Source organism: Protopterus annectens, chromosome 3.part0, assembly GCF_019279795.1.
Source record: "Protopterus annectens isolate FY-2018-M chromosome 3.part0, PAN1.0, whole genome shotgun sequence".
NCBI lineage: Eukaryota > Metazoa > Chordata > Ceratodontiformes > Protopteridae > Protopterus > Protopterus annectens.
In genome coordinates, this window is record NC_056731.1 from 1,845,951,489 (window position 1) to 1,845,969,354 (window position 17,866).

General features: G+C 42.2%; 1 protein-coding gene across 1 annotated transcript in view; it reads right to left on the reverse strand.

Moving 5' to 3' along the window:
- Positions 1–17,866, reverse strand: part of PGPEP1L (pyroglutamyl-peptidase I like) — a 1,609,062-nt gene that overhangs the window by 1,512,868 nt on the left and 78,328 nt on the right. The gene's annotated exons all lie outside the window — the stretch shown is intronic.

Sequence of the window (17,866 nt, forward strand, 5' to 3'; positions counted from 1 at the left end):
TGGCTAGCTGATTTCTGTCTGTCCTCTGTACAGATGTGCAGATGTCAAGTATCAATCTTGGCTGCTCACAGGCAATTTATGCTTGACTGACATGCCTGCCCAGCTGTGTTATGAATGCCACAGCTAGGAAACCCCACCATGTATGCACCACATGCCATGGATACCTCAACTAGACTACCACAGTCAACAGAACATGCTTGGCTACAGGTCTCCAACCCAGACACTGGCCATGTTATGTAATATATGTTGTATACATGTCATTTGGAGCACCTCATTGGCCCTCTGCAAGAGACAACCAGATGATTGGATGTTGCATTTAACTGTCACCCTGAGGATAACTCATGTGGCATCAGTTAATAGATGGCCCGCTGACAAATATCAGGTGGCATGATACCAGTGTACCCACATCCCCTACTCTTCTCATCTTTCCATGGACAATATCCTGGTACACAACTAGGAACACCTGCACCTATGAACCCCAATACTGACAAATGTGTCAGTGTGCATTGCTGAGAATAACAGTGTCTGTGTGTTTGTAAACCTGCAGTTGATAATACCCTGATGACCTTCTCACACACAACACTCCCCATTGCCATAGTTAGAAATGGCTGCTGCTGTAATGGACATTAAATGTACCTTGTTTCACTCTTCACCCTATGGGCTACCTGGAGCTTGCAGTACCAGCACAACACTGTTGTACAAATGGGTAGATAGGCATGGGTTACCCTCCGAGTCCTGACAAGTGTGTGTGCATGTTTGCAAGTGTGTATATTTGCAGGATACAACATTCTGAGGCCATATTCTCCAAATAAGATACACCTGGCCATACAGTATAAGGTATAGTGATGTTGCTGACATTAGGAGAGCCATGACAAGCCATCACCCTACTATCCATGTGGCATGTGCAATAAATGCATATCCCTGTAGTAGCAATGATGAGATAGACAAGGGGCTGTATTGCAGTCCTGGTCAATGTGTGATTGTGGGTATGTCAGAGTATTATCATGGGTTTCAGTGAGTAAAATACCTAATGTGGGGTGTGGGTACTGGGTATACTGTCTTTACACCACAGTACCCCCAGTACATGTCCCAAGGTCCACTGTATGAGGACCACTGTCACCATCAACCATATAGGTAAATGAATACACCATCCAGCCCAATGATGCATGTGCTGTGTGCAAATTATCTGTAACAGAATGGACTCACTGACAAGGTAGTTAGCACTGATAAACCCAGGTCTCTCAGATGTGTCTATGACTGTTATGTGTTTGTCATTGTGTATATGACAGTATGGCATACTATGTATTGTCCATTAACACCCAGTACATCCCCCATTACCATACTGTACAAGGCCTGATGATGTTCCTCACTTAACAAGAGGCTCGGGACACACCTCATCCTAAAAGTTGTGTGGTGTGGGAAATTAAGGCCAAACACATTAGTAGCAATAAGTACCTAGGTAGGGGTTCTACTCTCAGTGTTTCCAAAGTGTGTGTGTATGTGAAGGGATCTACTTCAGTTTGCAGAATATACATGTCCCAGGAGGTCAACTGTTTGAGAACTGACTGGCAAATGCTAACATTTCAAAGAATCATGTAATGGAAATTCATTCCATTAAAACTAGTAGTAGATGTGTAAATGCCCTCTTCCCCACTGTATAGCTGTACAGCAATACTGGAGTTGGTATATATAGTTGGCTGTCGATGTTGTGGACAAAGCCACCCTCATTGGGGTTATTGTTGTGTGTATCCCCACACTTAGTCTGCTGTAATACTATACAGTGTATGTTAATAGGTTAAGTAGTCATCACTCACACTATGTGCGGGCCTACACCACCCCACACCTCCAAAGTGCAGGGCTGTGCCACCCACACCAGCACACCTATGATTACCAACACCGAGACTGCACTACATTGGGGAAGGGGACATATACCCTGCCAGTACCATCGTCGATGACATTAAAGTAGCAGACTGATTACTTACTGATGTGATGTTTTGCCTAATATGTCTTGGCGGAATTACATAGGCCAAAATGGGTTCACTGCAAAATTAAGTACATTCATGTGTCCAGTATTCTCTGTATATTGCATCTATACCAAAGCCTGTGTGTGTGTGTGTGTGTGTGTGTGTGTGTGTGTGTGTGTGTGTGTGTGTGTGTGTGTGTGTGTGTGTTATACACAAACATGTGGTGTGTGCCACCCAGTACACTTACCATTGTCCACTGTAGAAGGGCTGCTGACAGCCACCATGCACTCATCTTATAAACCCCTCAGACCTATCAGGCATGTGGCACATGCAGTAACTGTTATACAGACCTGTTACTTGTGTTCAGCTGTACCCATGATATGACATAGTCAATGTGTCACCATAGTGCAGTACCCCTTGTTGGAAACAACAGCACACCAACATCCTGCTGACACACAGACACCTACAACACAAACTGAATACATTATGGAGAACACTATCAGTCAGTGTTAATAACAGCTATAATGCATTGTGGCTGGACAGCTACACATCCTGACATGTAAGCATTAAACTTTCCTGCTGAAAACATGTTACGCAGCATTACATTGCTACACCTCAGTACATTCGCCCTGTGCATCAGAACCATATTAGCTTGTCCCTGCATCGATGGCATGGATGACAGGGATGTGGCACAGGTGTCATCATATGCACAGAGTGTGTTGTGGGTTTGCCAGAGACCTAGGCTGAGCTGTTTGTTGACATCATGTGTGTTCTAGGGGGTTTCATTATTAATTGGGCTGTGCAGATGTGGTGTGTGTAGGTATGGAGGTGCCCTAGCTGTGTTGGTGATGTGTCTGTGTGTGTGTAAGTATGCACACAGTTTGGCCATGTGGCTGCCCTATAAAGGGGTTTGTTGGACAGCTGCAGACCGTACATGGCAGGGGGGTGTAGTTCACAGTCTCCAGCCATGGACATGAGAATTGTGCCAGCCAGGGGTTCCACGGGCAGTATGGGGGTTCAAGGCCAGATATGGTACTCTCCCCTGATGACAAATGTCCGCTGGATCCGGGTCCCTGTTTGGACTGGCCAGGGCCACGTGCATGTGGCCTGCTGTGTTGTGGTGTGAACAGCACCGCCCATGCAGTGCTGGTGCTGGTACTGTTGCTATGGGAGCGACTCTGACTTGTTGGACTTCCAAGTAGACTTCCACCTGTTGGTGTTGCTGATCTACTTCTACGTGGCTGTCACCGTACTCCCACCACATGCTCTAACACAGACATTGCACAGTCGAGGATTTCCACCATCTCACTCAACCATCTATCCAGGACCTCTGCAGAATAACTGTGGGCACCTGTGAGATCATGGATGTTGTCAATAACAGCAGAATGAGTAGCCCTCTAGAGCCTCAGACCCTGTGTGGTATAATGTTCCATACATGCCTGTGCCTCCATGATGGCCCAAAACATGCATCTGGTAACACCTGCTGTGGCACTTCTGCCAGGGGCATGATGTCCAGCAGCCCTCCTATGAGCACCCCTGTACATCTGCCTGTGTGGTACCTCGCCGGTCATCCGGCTATGGCTGCTGCGTACAGACACACTTGCCATAGTCCCCACACTGTCCTGTCCCATGCCAGCACCTGCCAACTGTCCCTCATCTATGGCTACTGGTGATGGGGTATGTATAGATAATGTGACGGTGTGCGGGGATGGAGTGGATAACAGTGGGATGCCAACCGATGGTACAGCTTCAGCCCCTGACAAACCCGCCTGTGCCTCACCATACCTATCATCATTGTCAGAGTCTGTATGGACACTAACATCAGTTTGCCTGCAGGAGGGACCCTGACCCACCTTGCCACTTGTGAGGGGAAAACAGAAAATGTACTTTAAAACATGTACATCATTGCTTACCTCTAAACACACACACACACACACACACACACACACACACACACACACACACACACACACACACACACACACACACACACACACACACACACACACACACACACACACACACACACACACTTACAGGTGAGGTGGCACAAAGATATTACACAGACCTCTCATTACTCAACTATCAACATGCATGACATATGGCAATCAAAAGCATGCACTGCAGCTATTCTCAATCCCAGTTGCCAACATTATACATCTCTGTGATGCATGAGTTGTGTTAGCAGGTGATGCCCCTTACTCTGGAACACACTGCACCCATGTGCACAGTATTACTGTGCACCTGTTCAGCACCCTGCCATGTACTGTGCACCATACCTCACAAGTGTATATGTGTGGCAGTTATGTTTGCTCTGTTGCTCACAGCCCCTATGTGTTTGTCTGACACATACCTGGGTTGATATGACGACAGATGTCAATAGTGAATGCCTGATGTCCGATTTGCAGATCTCAGCAGCAGCAGTGCATGTATGAGCAATAAAATCCAATTATACTGACAACCTCCAAAGCTTACTGTGGGTATGAGGAGTGTACACACCCTTATTGACATGCCACCCTCTTCCCTGATATGCCATGGGGCCACAATACTGCATATGTTAACATTACATACACCTGATATGTGACATATGACCTGTGCAATCAAATGCAGTATCAAACAAATGTGTTAGTTGTGCAGATGTTGATTATGATGCATACAATATGTGGGTTGCATAAGTGTGCATACCCTTAACAGGATGGTTTGTTGCAGCAGCTGTTAAGTGAACTACAGCAGTCACTATTCCTGGAAGGTGTATATTAGCATGGCCCATCTTCACCTGACATTATCTGGTCACTCCATCCTACAAATGTCCCCCATCTCTGCCAGATTGCAAGGTCAGCTCATGTGCACAGCCCTTGGAGGTCACACAGTGCCTTCACTATTGCTGTGGGGTCAGGGTTATGTCTGGCACAATGCATGACCTTGACTGTGTTCAGATACAGCCATTCTTAGCGAGCTTTGGATGTATGCTTCAGTTCACTGTTGTGTTTCAGGATGACAACCCTCCCTATCCTTAGCCTTTTTCAGATGTTGGACAACTATGTGCCACACATGAGTGTCATTAAGCAGTTTCCCAAATTCAGAACACCGTGTCTACCGGCATAGTTCCTGCTAATGAACAGCAAACCTAAAGGTGTACACTGGCACCAGCAAGGTACAGATGGGGATGGCAGATCTGACTTAGAGTGAGGTGTTGCTTGTGCAGCACATGTATCTTTATTAATAATGTCTGTAGGTTTCAGCCTTGGTCTTGGTACACCATTACACATTGCAACACACGCCTTTGGGAGACTTGATGTTATGCATATGCTACCTGTAGAGAGCCCTGGATGATGTCTCCTGTGGAACAACTCTTCCACCTGATTACCCTAACCCATAGGCCACACTCATGCAGAGTCCAGGTAATTGTCAACAGAGGTACTGCACAGTCAGTACTTGCTAGACATTCCTGCAAGTTCCTCAGTGTTGCTGCATGTGTATGGGCAGCCTCTGTGACCAGTTTGCAACATATGCTGTCATCTGTCTTGGATGGACATCTGTTTATTTTCTACATTAATGGTGTCCCATACTTCATCGTCACATACATGCTTGTCTGCACTGTTTGCCATGGTATATGCAATGGCGAGGTAAGGCCATGTCTCTCATTACTGAATGCTACCTTTTGGATATGGGATCCATTTCATGGTTTGTAAGATGTGTGCAAGCCACGGCTGCCTCTGTTGCAGGTGAATGGGCAAATGTCATGGACATACTTCTTGGACAGCATACCATTACTTGGTGTGACATTGAGGACCCGTACTTGATGGAAGGTGCATACTCAAGATGAGTAAATGCTGCAGTACCTCAAAAACTGCTTCCACAATATGTTTTTTGGAGTGTGTGCACATATATGCTTCCATTGTTTGTTAAGGTATGTATTCCCCATATTTGTTGTCCTAACATAGGATTCCATCTTACAAATTCACTGCTCATGTCAGGATCACATTACAAGTTGTAGAAGTTGTGGAATGTGGTATTGTGACATGCTGTTGTGTAGATCTGTAACAGTTGCCATTGTAATACTGGTATATACACTGTTGTAGCCACTGTATAAGGGTAATGTTTCAGACATGTCCCTACTTTAGGCCATTTGTCCCACCAGTATGTTTATCTCTGTCGACACATCTTGTACTGACAGGTTGTTAGTTATATTGCAGGACTCTTGCATACCCTTCAGATATGCCACCATGGTAACCACTGTGATGCAGTGCAGTTAATAGCAATAATAAGTGAACATGTACAGCATGCATTATGGCTAGGTGTGTTAAATGTGTGCTTGGTAAATGTCATGGCCATAACATGGCTGGTGTATTGGCAAACATGAAGAACACACCTCCATACTCAGCAGGTATAGGCTGCTGCCTCAGAGGAATATCAGAGGGACCTACATAGTTGTGTGACAGATATGATGTCAGTAGCCACACCTGTGGCATTGGAACAGGGTGGGAGCAGCATTTCAGTACATCAACAGTACAAACATACAATACTACATATTATGCACATCTATACATTACTACACTGCAGCAACAGACTATGTTATCTGACATATGCATGAAGATACTTTACGGATGAAGAAGGATAAGCAACAGTGGTCTACTAATGTGCCCTGGGGCCTTACCTGCATGCTTCTCAACCATTGTGTGGGTAGCACCCACCTCCACAATGCTATCTTCCGGTTCTTGACTTGGCTGGTGGGCAGGTGCCTCAAGGCTGGTGAGGAGCTCTTCAACATGTGTCAGTGGAGGCTGGATGGCATGACCCCCACCTGTGGCTAGCTGGTCCCACCTAACTGCAGCAGCACACTGACGGGCATGACAGATGAGGTCAGTGCAATAATGTTGCACCTGCTCATAACTGCCATTATGCAGGCCATCGTTTACCCTGCAGATGAGCTCATGCCACAGGGCAGTCCTCTCCTGCAGATCATGGGCAGTACACTCAAACAGGGTTCCATTGTGATGCACCATGAAGTTGATGTGGATGTTATTCTCCTGTGAAGTGAACACAGGCAGTCACTCTCTTGACATGGTACCTGCAAGACATAAACAGGGAAAAAGTTCTAAGCACCTCATACTGCAAGGATATAATAGTTGTTAATTATCATCTCTCCCCCCCCCCCCGCCATATCTGCAAAAATAATCTGAACACACACATCAGTGGGTATATTTACACCAAACCTACTGTCAGGACATATATCCTATTGTGCAACAAATATTGAAATGTGTTTCTATTCATGTTTCATGTTAAATAACTATCATTGGTGGCCTGTTGCTAACAATGTAACCTGCATGCCATTGTAATGGCCAATGTGGTTACATATATGCAAGTGTTCTGTTCGCTATGCAACTGTTCCAAATCTGGTGTTTTGGGTTACTGGGAATACGTATGCATGCTGTTATAACTAATCCTGGATTGTGTTGACTATTACTACCCACATATGTTCTAAAACTGCAACACAATAGCATGTTTGGGAAAGCTGTTCTGAGCAGAACTACCTCTCCCACCTCATCTGGCCATGGCACCAGGCCACAGCACATCTGGGACCCAACCCATGACCTTGTCATCTGCTGGTCCTGCACTACCTTCAGGTGTAACTACCTCAGGGGATGATGCCTGTACCCCCACTGGGGGCACACACAGACAAGATCCTGTAGCCTGAAGTCAGGTCTAGGGTCTGGAGCATAGGGAGCTCTGCAGAGAATTGTGGCATCTGCTACACCACCTTGAGGCCCTTGTGACACATGTAGAGGTTCAGCCTGCCCCTCCTGCTCAGCCTCCAGCACAGCCACCTTCAGGGTCGTGAAGGTGCAGTGGTGACTGCACATGGGTGGGGACCTCAGTCCCACTGTTTTCATTTGGGGGCTCATGGGCTTCCAATTTCCAAACACCTCTCCCTGTCCAAGGTGTTTACCCACCACATAGGTTCATAGATTTAGGTTCATAGATTAGTACTAGGGTAACTGCCCTTGTGAGCCATTTTAAGCCTAGCCAATTATCCCTTGAGAGACTCAAGCCCTGCACCTTGTGTTTATAAGGCAAACACCTTAACAATTAGGCCACACTCCCATATACCGCCCCTGTAAGCTGTCTTGTATGTCTTCCGAACCAACCTACCTCCCCATATATACCTACTATCCTTCCCTAACATCCCACTCTCACATTAACACAAAAAGGGCAATCTGTTCCCAACACAAATGTCACACCATACATAACTGTCCATTTCGCACCCACTTACAACTACTTATGAGTGCATTAATCACTCTCTATCCAACAGACCTTGCTCTGGCCAGCAAATACATTATCAGCCCTTGCAAGTGTGTAATCCAGGACCCTGCACACCATAGCCACATACATTTACCAGTAAGCAATATGAGCTGCAGATATGTGTGAGGTGTTCTTAAACATATCATGCAGCACAGTCATTCAACAGTAGGGGAAATGTATATCTATATATATATATGGGTCTACCTGAAAACACCGACATGCCAAAACACTGACAATGAAATAACCGACACAAAATAACCAACAAAAAAAAGAAAGTTCAAAAACACGAAACTTTACATGCCCAACAAACCAAAATCCCAACAATCAACAAAATAAATACCTTTCCTGAAAAAGACACACACAACACAAGCATACCAACAACCTTACAAACCTACACTAAACCTTACATACACAACTATCTATGCACTAACCTTAACCCAAACCCTAACCCTAAGGTCCGTCACTATCGCACTTACCTTACCAGCATGCTAACCCTAACTCACTTAATCCCCCCTAACCCTTAACTCTGTCACTATCGCACACTTACCTTACCTGCACCCTAACTCTAACTCACTTAATCTGCCCCTAACCCTCAAGTCCATCACTACTGCACACTTACATTACCAGCACCCTAACCCTAACTCACTTAACCTGCCCCTAAACCTAAATTCCGTCACTATCACACACCTACCTGACCCGCACCCTATCCTAATGTCTGTCACTACCATACACTTATCTTACCCACACCATGACCCTAACGTCCGTCCCTATCGCACACTTACCTTAACATGTCGGTGTTCTCAGCGTCGGGATTCTCAACTGTCGGTCTTCTCCGTTGATCTTCTGGTGTCAGTGTACTCGTCGTCAGCATTCTGCACTTTCATCCTTTTCAGCTAGACCCATAGATATATCTATATATATATATATATATATATATATATATATATATATATATATATATATACATATATATGTGTGCGTGTTGTTATATCTGTACATATACACATCTGTGTATATATATATATATATATATATATATATATATATATATATATATATATCTATATATATATATATATATATATATATATATATATATATATATATATATGTAGGTCTACTTTAATACATCTAAAACCCATAACATCGAATTTCATAACATCTAACACTACAAATCACAAGAAAATAACATCCCCTCCACATATAATGACACCAAATTACCAAACACACTTTTTACTACATTTCTGCGGGGGGACAAGCCCCCCTGCACCTCCCATGTAGGGGGGGGCTCTTCCCCCCACTCCCCCGTAACTTAAATATACCAACTCCAAGATCGCACTACAGTGGGAAAAAGTTAATTTCCTAAACCCACTGTATTAAGCCCCACTGCAGAAACGTAGTAAAAGGTGTGTTTGGTAGTTTGGTGTCATTATATGTCGTTATATGTGGAGGGGATGTTATTTTCATGTTATTTGTACTTTTAGATGTTATGAAATTCAATGTTATGGGTTTTAGATGTTTTCAGTTTTAGAAGTTCTGGTCTCAATGTTATGAAATTAGATGTTATAGGCTTTAGATGTTTTGAAGGGGACCCATATATATATATATATATATATATATATATATATATATATATATATATATATATATATGCACATGTGTGTGTGTGTGTGTGTGTGTGTGTGTGTGTGTGTGTGTGTGTGTGTGTGCATATATATATATATATATATATATATATATACATATATATATATATATATATATATATATATATATATATACATATATATATATAGAGAGAGAGAGTGTGCCTTCAGACATCCGGTCCACACTCTGAACCTCCTTCCTCAACTGCTGCACTGTTCTGCCTTGCTAAAAAACAAAGTGTCACATGTGGACACAGCCTAACATTAGGGGGGGATACATAAGGACAGATTGTAGATAAGCCTATTACAAACCTATGAAGTTTGTGCATGATACATTTCACATTAGCATGACTGTTCTAAAGGTGGTGGGGTCTGACACTCATGTGTCTATCATGACTTCATTACTTCCACCTTCAGCTGTTTTCCAGACTAATATACATGTTTGGAGGAACAGAACAAACACTATGATGGCTTACATCTTGTCGTTCTGTGCAGATTCACACAGGTGACAAGTATGGCCCACTGCCCACAGGGCCAGATGCTATGTCCATAGCAGTTGTTCAGCAGGACATCATTACAGCAAGTCTTGATGGCACATATCAAGCTTTCAAAATCATCTGTCCCATTATTACAGACAAAGTACTACACTCAATTACATGCTGACATGTTTCACATACTTGTTTTATTAGTATGCTCTTTTCTGTGTTGCTCTTCAGGAGGTCTCCCTTGTTTTTTCTTTTTAGTATTATTTTTGTTTTTTACTATTATTTCTGTTTTTTTTCTGTGTGTGTGTGTGTGTGTGTGTGTGTGTGTGTGTGTCTCCACTACAGGGATCAAGCTGGTTGGAATAGGTTGCGGCATGGCTTTTGTAGATGATGCTCATGATCAGGTGATGGCCTCTGCACCAATTGGTGTTCCCCACTTGCTAACTGCATGCAGCTAGCTGTGTAGTACTTCCAATAGTCAATGTCATAGCTTCCCACTACTATAAATGACTACATCATGTGGGTGTTGTCCCTTTACCTTTGCTGTATGGAAAACATTCTTCCTGTGTGTGGGAAGCAGTGTTACAGACAGCAGGTAGCAATACCTCTTACAACAGGACTTGCAGACACAGGCCAAATATATGTTTGTATAAGGTTCCAGACCTATAGACAGTGTGAGTATTGCTTATATGCATTGAATACTGCTGGTTTTACAGAGTTTGTGTGTACATGCTAGTTTTGCATTGAATGCAGTCTGTCTGCATAGCTCTCAACTGTGGGCATATCCACATGATGGCCAAAGGATTGGCTGTTATGTTTTGCCTGTTCACCACACAGGTCTTGTGTCTGACATATCAGTGGCATTATCTCCGTTGATTGCTATCGGTACATGGCAACATCCATTTGTGTTTCTGACTTCATATTCCTGAGTAAGGGTATATTGCAACCAATCCTGTAACACCAACAACATTCACAGCATATAACAGCAGTATTGCAAATATGGCCCTATGTTCCAGCCTCTGTCCTAAACATATAAACCAAGCTTTGTCCAGATGTCATGCAGTAAGAGGTTGTTAGGTAATGGCCTATCATTATTTAGTGCTGGCATTCCTGCTATCATTCCAGTGATGCTGTGGAATCCCACACAAATTGTGGTGTAGGGTCCATATATATGAGGGTAACAGCTGGACAAAATGCGTGTGACCTTGTACAGTCCAGAGGTCAGTGTATGGAAAACACTGTTATATGCCCTTGTAAGACATTTTATGGGGGAGGGGTATTAAATGCATTTAACCTAGGCAGTTACAACATGTGAGGGATATCAGTGTTAAGAAACATTAAAGTATATGGCTGTACATTTTCATACATTTCACCATGGGAACAGTGGTGGGCTACAGCTTACTGTCTTACACACAGTTCTGTTTGTCAGTGTGATAGTGACGTTTTAAGTTGAGCATTATGTAACAGATACATTTGCACTGTGACAACTAATAAGTTTCCCCCTAGGGGTTGAGTACAGAGTGTAATGAGAGGCTGCTGAAATACATCTGTAATTAAGTGTTGATTGTTTCTTATCTTCAAGGCAAGTGTTTTTTTACTGTTGTACTACTTGAAGGCCTTAGCCTGGACAGCAAAGTATGTTTTGTTTTTCACATTACTGTATCAAATGTTATGTTTGAGAGTTGCATTAATAATTTATTATGCATTCAAAACACGTAACTGCTATAAGAAATGGCATAAACAATTGAAATAGTACACAAATAAACATTTCTGTGTATGCAAACTTGTGTGTGGTCTCATGCCATTTGCATTGTGTGTGGGTATATGTTTCATGCAATAGTTCTCATTTGTAGGAAAGAATCCAACGCTGGCCATTTTAAAAGGTGGCAAATGTAGGAATAATGGCTGTTTGATATACTGTGCACTGTGCACATATATATATATATATATATATATATATATATATATATATATGTGTGTGTGTGTGTGTGTGTGTGTGTGTATGTGTGTGTGTGTGTGTATTTTATATATATATATATATATATATATATATATATATATATATATATATATATATACATATATATATGTATATATATATATATATATATATATATATATATATATATATATATACATGTATATGTATATATATGTGTGTGTGTATATGTACCATTGGAATGTTTAGTGATCCCACATTGTACATTCCCTATGGTAGAATGTTCTGCATGATATGTTATAGATATCATCCTGACATCTTACAGCTGAGATGGCTTACTGTTAACTTGTTGTGGGTGTGTTGTCCAGGTCCTGGGTTCAAGACTTGCAAGTGCTGGTTATTGTGTTGCAAGGCATATCTGTTCAGCTGTGGAGGAAGGGGAAATTGCAAAAATTAGAAGAGATCCCTAATTTGGGCTCTTCACCCCCATTAACAGTGCGTTTGTTCAGATGTTTTGCAGTGAGAAGTTCAGAGTGTGGATCCAATGTGCGAATGCAATACACCTTTATATATATATAGACATATATATATATATATATATATATATATATATATTGTTTTTTATATATATATATATATATATATATATATATATATATATATATATATATATATATATATATATCTACATATATACATATATATCTATGGGTCTACTTCATATGACCTAAATTTCATTTGACTGAAATTCATTTGACTGAGACCAAAACACTGAAAGTTCAAAAGACTGAAAACTCATTTGACTGAAACTCATAACACTGACACATTAAAGTAAAAGGTATATGCCCTTTTCCCAACTGTAGTGCGATCCTGGAGTTAGTATATATAGTTAGGGGGTGTGTGAGGGGCACAGCTCCCCACATTGGGGGTGTGGAGGGTGAAGCCCCCCACATACTTTATACATTTTAAACCATACACATGGATATTTATAACTGCAGTGAATAACTCTTTGCAGGAAACAATATTTACCTAAACTATGTGGGGGGGGGGGGCAGTACCCCCCACCCCCTAACTATATATACTAACTTCAGGATTGCACTACAGTGGGGAAAAGGGCATATACCTTTTACTTTAATGTGTCAGTGTTATGAGTTTCAGTCAAACGAGTTTTCAGTCTTTGGAACTTTCAGTGCTTTGGTCTCAGTCAAATGAATTTCAGTCAAATGAAATTTAGGTTATATGAAGTAGACCCAATATAGATATATATATGGTTTACTATCATAAATTCGAAAATCAGAACAAAACGTGTCTGAATTTTTGAATTTATACATCGGAAATGAACATTTACGTATTTCCCTAATGTCAGAAACAGCTGTGTATTGTCGAAAATGTCGCTCGCGACATTTCCGACAATACACAGCACTCCCACCCATCCCGTATCTCCCTACCTAACTAGCCTAAACACACAGTTATGCAGGGGGGCTGTGCCCCCTCTGCGCCCCCCACACCCCCCCATCTTAATATTCCAACTCCAAGATCGCACTACAGTGAGGAAAGGGATGTATTTCAACCGCACTGTACCGCGATCCTCGACATGAGCTGTTAGAATTGCGAATGCACAGTCCATTCGCAATGGTAACGTTTCTCCATCATCACTGCCGAACTATGAAGTATTCGAACATCTGTTGTTCTAATACTTCATAGCCATGCAATTGCACGTCGGCATTGTGATAGTAAACCTATATATATATATATATATATATATATATATATATATACATGTAGACATACATACATCTACATATATAAATACATTTTCCCTACTGTTGAATGACTGTGCTGCATGATATGTTTGAGAAAACATCACATTTATGTGCAGCTCAAATGGCGTAGTGGTAAATCACTGTGGCTATGGGTGCAGGGTCCTGGGTTTGAGACTTGCAAGAGCTGATTATTTTGTTGCTGAGCAGAACAAGGGCTCTTGGATACAAAGTGACTAAGGCCATTTTAAGCAGCTGTAAGCGGGTTTGCACAGGTTTGCGAGAAGGTAAGCCATGCTAACTTCCGATAATATATGCTTACAGTCAGTTAGGTAAGCAATGCTAACGTCCGGTTAAGTATGCTTACAGACAGCCTTAAAAGTGCTTAATCTGTGTAGGCATTGCTTAGCACCGTGAAAACAGGCTTAAACCCGCTTACTACTGGTTAAAAGTGCTTACTCCCGCTTACCCTCACGCCAATTTTTTTAAAAGAAAAAAAAAGGGGTGATAAGAAAGTGGTGAAAAAGGGGGCATACAGAGGGAACGGCAATAGGGAAAGTAGATAGAGATGTGTAGGACGGGTGTAGGGAAGGTCCATAGTTGCCCATTTCTTCTACAGCAACAGCTGTGCATATAAACTGAATTTAGAAGTAGATTTGGACATTTAAATCCCGAGAGGGGTGAGGACAACAATAATATGTTGTGAAGCCAATTAGACCAGATTACATATGTCCAGTAGACATGTGTGTGAAATGGACAGCCATGTATGGGGCGAGATTTTTCTTTTTTGGGAACAGATTGTTTTTTTTTTAAGGTGAGAGTGGGATGTTGGGGAAGGATAGTAGGTATATTTGGGGAGGTAGGCTAGGTAGGAAGACAGACAAGACAGCATACAGGGCCGGTATATGACACATGTGGGGGGTAAACACCTTGGATGGGGAGGGGTGTTTGGAAATCAGAAGCCCATGAGTCCTAAAATGGAAACAGTGGGACTGAGGTCCCCACCCATGGGCAGTCACCACTGCACCTTCACGGCCCTGAAGGTGACTGTGGTGGGGGCTGGGTAAGAGGGGCAGGCTGACCATCAAAATATGCCACACAGCCCTCAAGCTGGCATAGCAGATTTCCAAACTTCCTGTGGTGCTTGCTACACACCAAGCCCTGGACCTGACTATGGCTGACAGTTTCCTGTCTGTGCCCACTCCCAGAGGGGCGAGCCCCAACCCCTGAGGCAGGTTCACCCAAAGGTTGTGCAGGACCAGTAGACGAGGAGGTCCCGGGGTGGGTCCCAGACGTGCTGGAGCCGGGTGCCATGGCCAGATGAAGTGGGAGAGGTGGGTCCGCTGTGACCGGCCTTCCCATACATGCTATGGTGTTGCAGTTTTAAAACATGTGTGGGTTAGTAATAGTCAACACAATCCAGGATTAGTTATAACAGCATGAATAGATATTCCCATTAACCCAAAATACCAGATTTGCAGCAGTTGCATAACAAACAGAACGCATGCATGCATTGAACTACAGTGGCCATTACAACAGCATGCAGGTTACACTGATAGCAACAGGCACCAATGGTAGTCATTCAACATGGAACATTAATAGAAACACATTTCAAATATTTATTTAACAACAGGACATATGTCCCAACAGTAAGTTTGGTGTAAACATACCCATTGATTTGTGTATTTAGATTATTGTTGCAGATATGTTGGGGGGGGAGATGCCAATTAACAACTTATATATCCTTGTAGTTCTCACAACTTTAATGATCATTGCTCTAATCATTAAGGTACAGGTATTATTACACTACCCTATGGCCTTGGTTTGGCCAGTGGTATGTTTGTAAACAAGTGTATACTTCAACTGCCTTATAGCTAACTTCTACATTTCTTACTTGGCATACCTGTGAAGGGAATGTTTGTTAACACTACCCGACTGTTTCGACACACATTCTCAGATTCTTAATTAATATTATGGACATACCTCTCAATCTCTTATTGCACACACTCTGGTCAAAGCTTGACAATATGGAGGTACAACTAGGGACATATTTTGAATATTGCTTTCATAAACTTGGAGGGCTGATAGAGTGACATGATTTCTTTTCCTATACATTTTCTGAAGGTTTTGAGGTCTGAAAATCAAATGTATGTCATTATTTGCTGACTACAAATCTGAGATCATCCCACTGATTTGCCATGGGGATAGGGGAACAGGCAGAAAATATGAGCCAATTATCTGAATATTCTGAAAGAATGTGTACAGTTGAGAGGTAGGATTATGCATACAGCTTACTACCACTCCCAGGATTCAAAGTATGGCTGTGTCTGATAAAAATGCCACAATTTTAGTGTCAGCAGAGTGTGCTGTTTGAATATTGCTGTCTATCTCTTCAGTGTTTTCTGTCTAAGTCTCTCGTGGTTGTACAATCTGACCTTGTAATTACAACAGTCTCATACAGACATTCCTAAACATATTTTTATGTAGCACAGTGTGAGAAACAGTGGTTGATACAACAGTACTATTCTGTTATCACATGTTACTGAATGCTGCATGTCAGCCATAGAATACCAGAGTAAACACTACCAGTCCAGGATTTCAATCTTTATTGGCAGGCACAGTTTTCTTATCTGACAGACCCGTGGAGAGAATGTTTGTTAACACTACCTGAATGTTTCCACATATTCCCACATTCCAAGTTAATACTATACCTCTCAATCTGTTAATGCACACAGTCTGGTCATAGCTTGACAACATGGGGGTAGAAATGGGACATATTTTGAATATTGCTCTCATAAACTTTTGGTGAGTTGCTAGAGTGACAGGTTTGTTTTCATATACATTTTCTGAAGGTTTTGAGGTCTGAAAATCAGATGTATGTCATTATGTGCTGCCTAACATTCTGAGATCATCCCACTGATTTGCCAGGGGGACAGGGTAACAGGCAGAAAATATGAGCCAATTATCTGGACACTCGGACAAATCTGTAAAGTTGAGAGGTAAGATTATGCATACAGCTTACTACTACCCCCAGGATTCAAACCATGGATGTGTCTGTGAAAAATACAACAATTTATGTCAGAGTAGTGTGTGCTATTTGGATATTGCTGTCTACCTCTTCACTGTTTTCTGTCTAAGTCTCTCTCGGTTGTACAATCTGACCTTGTAATTACAACAGTCTTATACAGACATTCCTAGACATTTTTATTATGTAGCACAGTGTGGGTAATAGTGGTTAATACATTACTATTCAGGGAATGCAACACTAAAAATGCCATATGATACTAGAGTAAACACAACCAGTCCAGGATTTAGAGCTTTATTGCCAGGCAGTTACACTTTTATTTACATATGACCTATATGGGACTATTACTGTCATATTGTCTGGTTTATTCAGTACAACCCATACACAAAACAGTTTTATACTGGCAGCTGACTTTCTACTACTTTTATACTTATTTGGTATGACTACTACAAGTATGATTATTACTCACCAGTCTCGCGATGCAGCCTTTCCAGCCTACTCACATGGGCTTCCTGATTCACAGCCTGCTCAGCTGCAGCAGTAAAAGAAATAGAGAAATATTTAGCCAAACTTGTCCATCATATACACAGGCTGGACATTATTAAACAGTTACTGGTATGAGTACTTACACACTGCTGGGACATCACCCCTCTGCCTTGATTCTTGGATCCACTGATCCAAGAGCTCCCTCTTCCTCCATTTCAGGTCAGCATAGTGGTGCCTGACCTGCTCATCAGTCCGAGG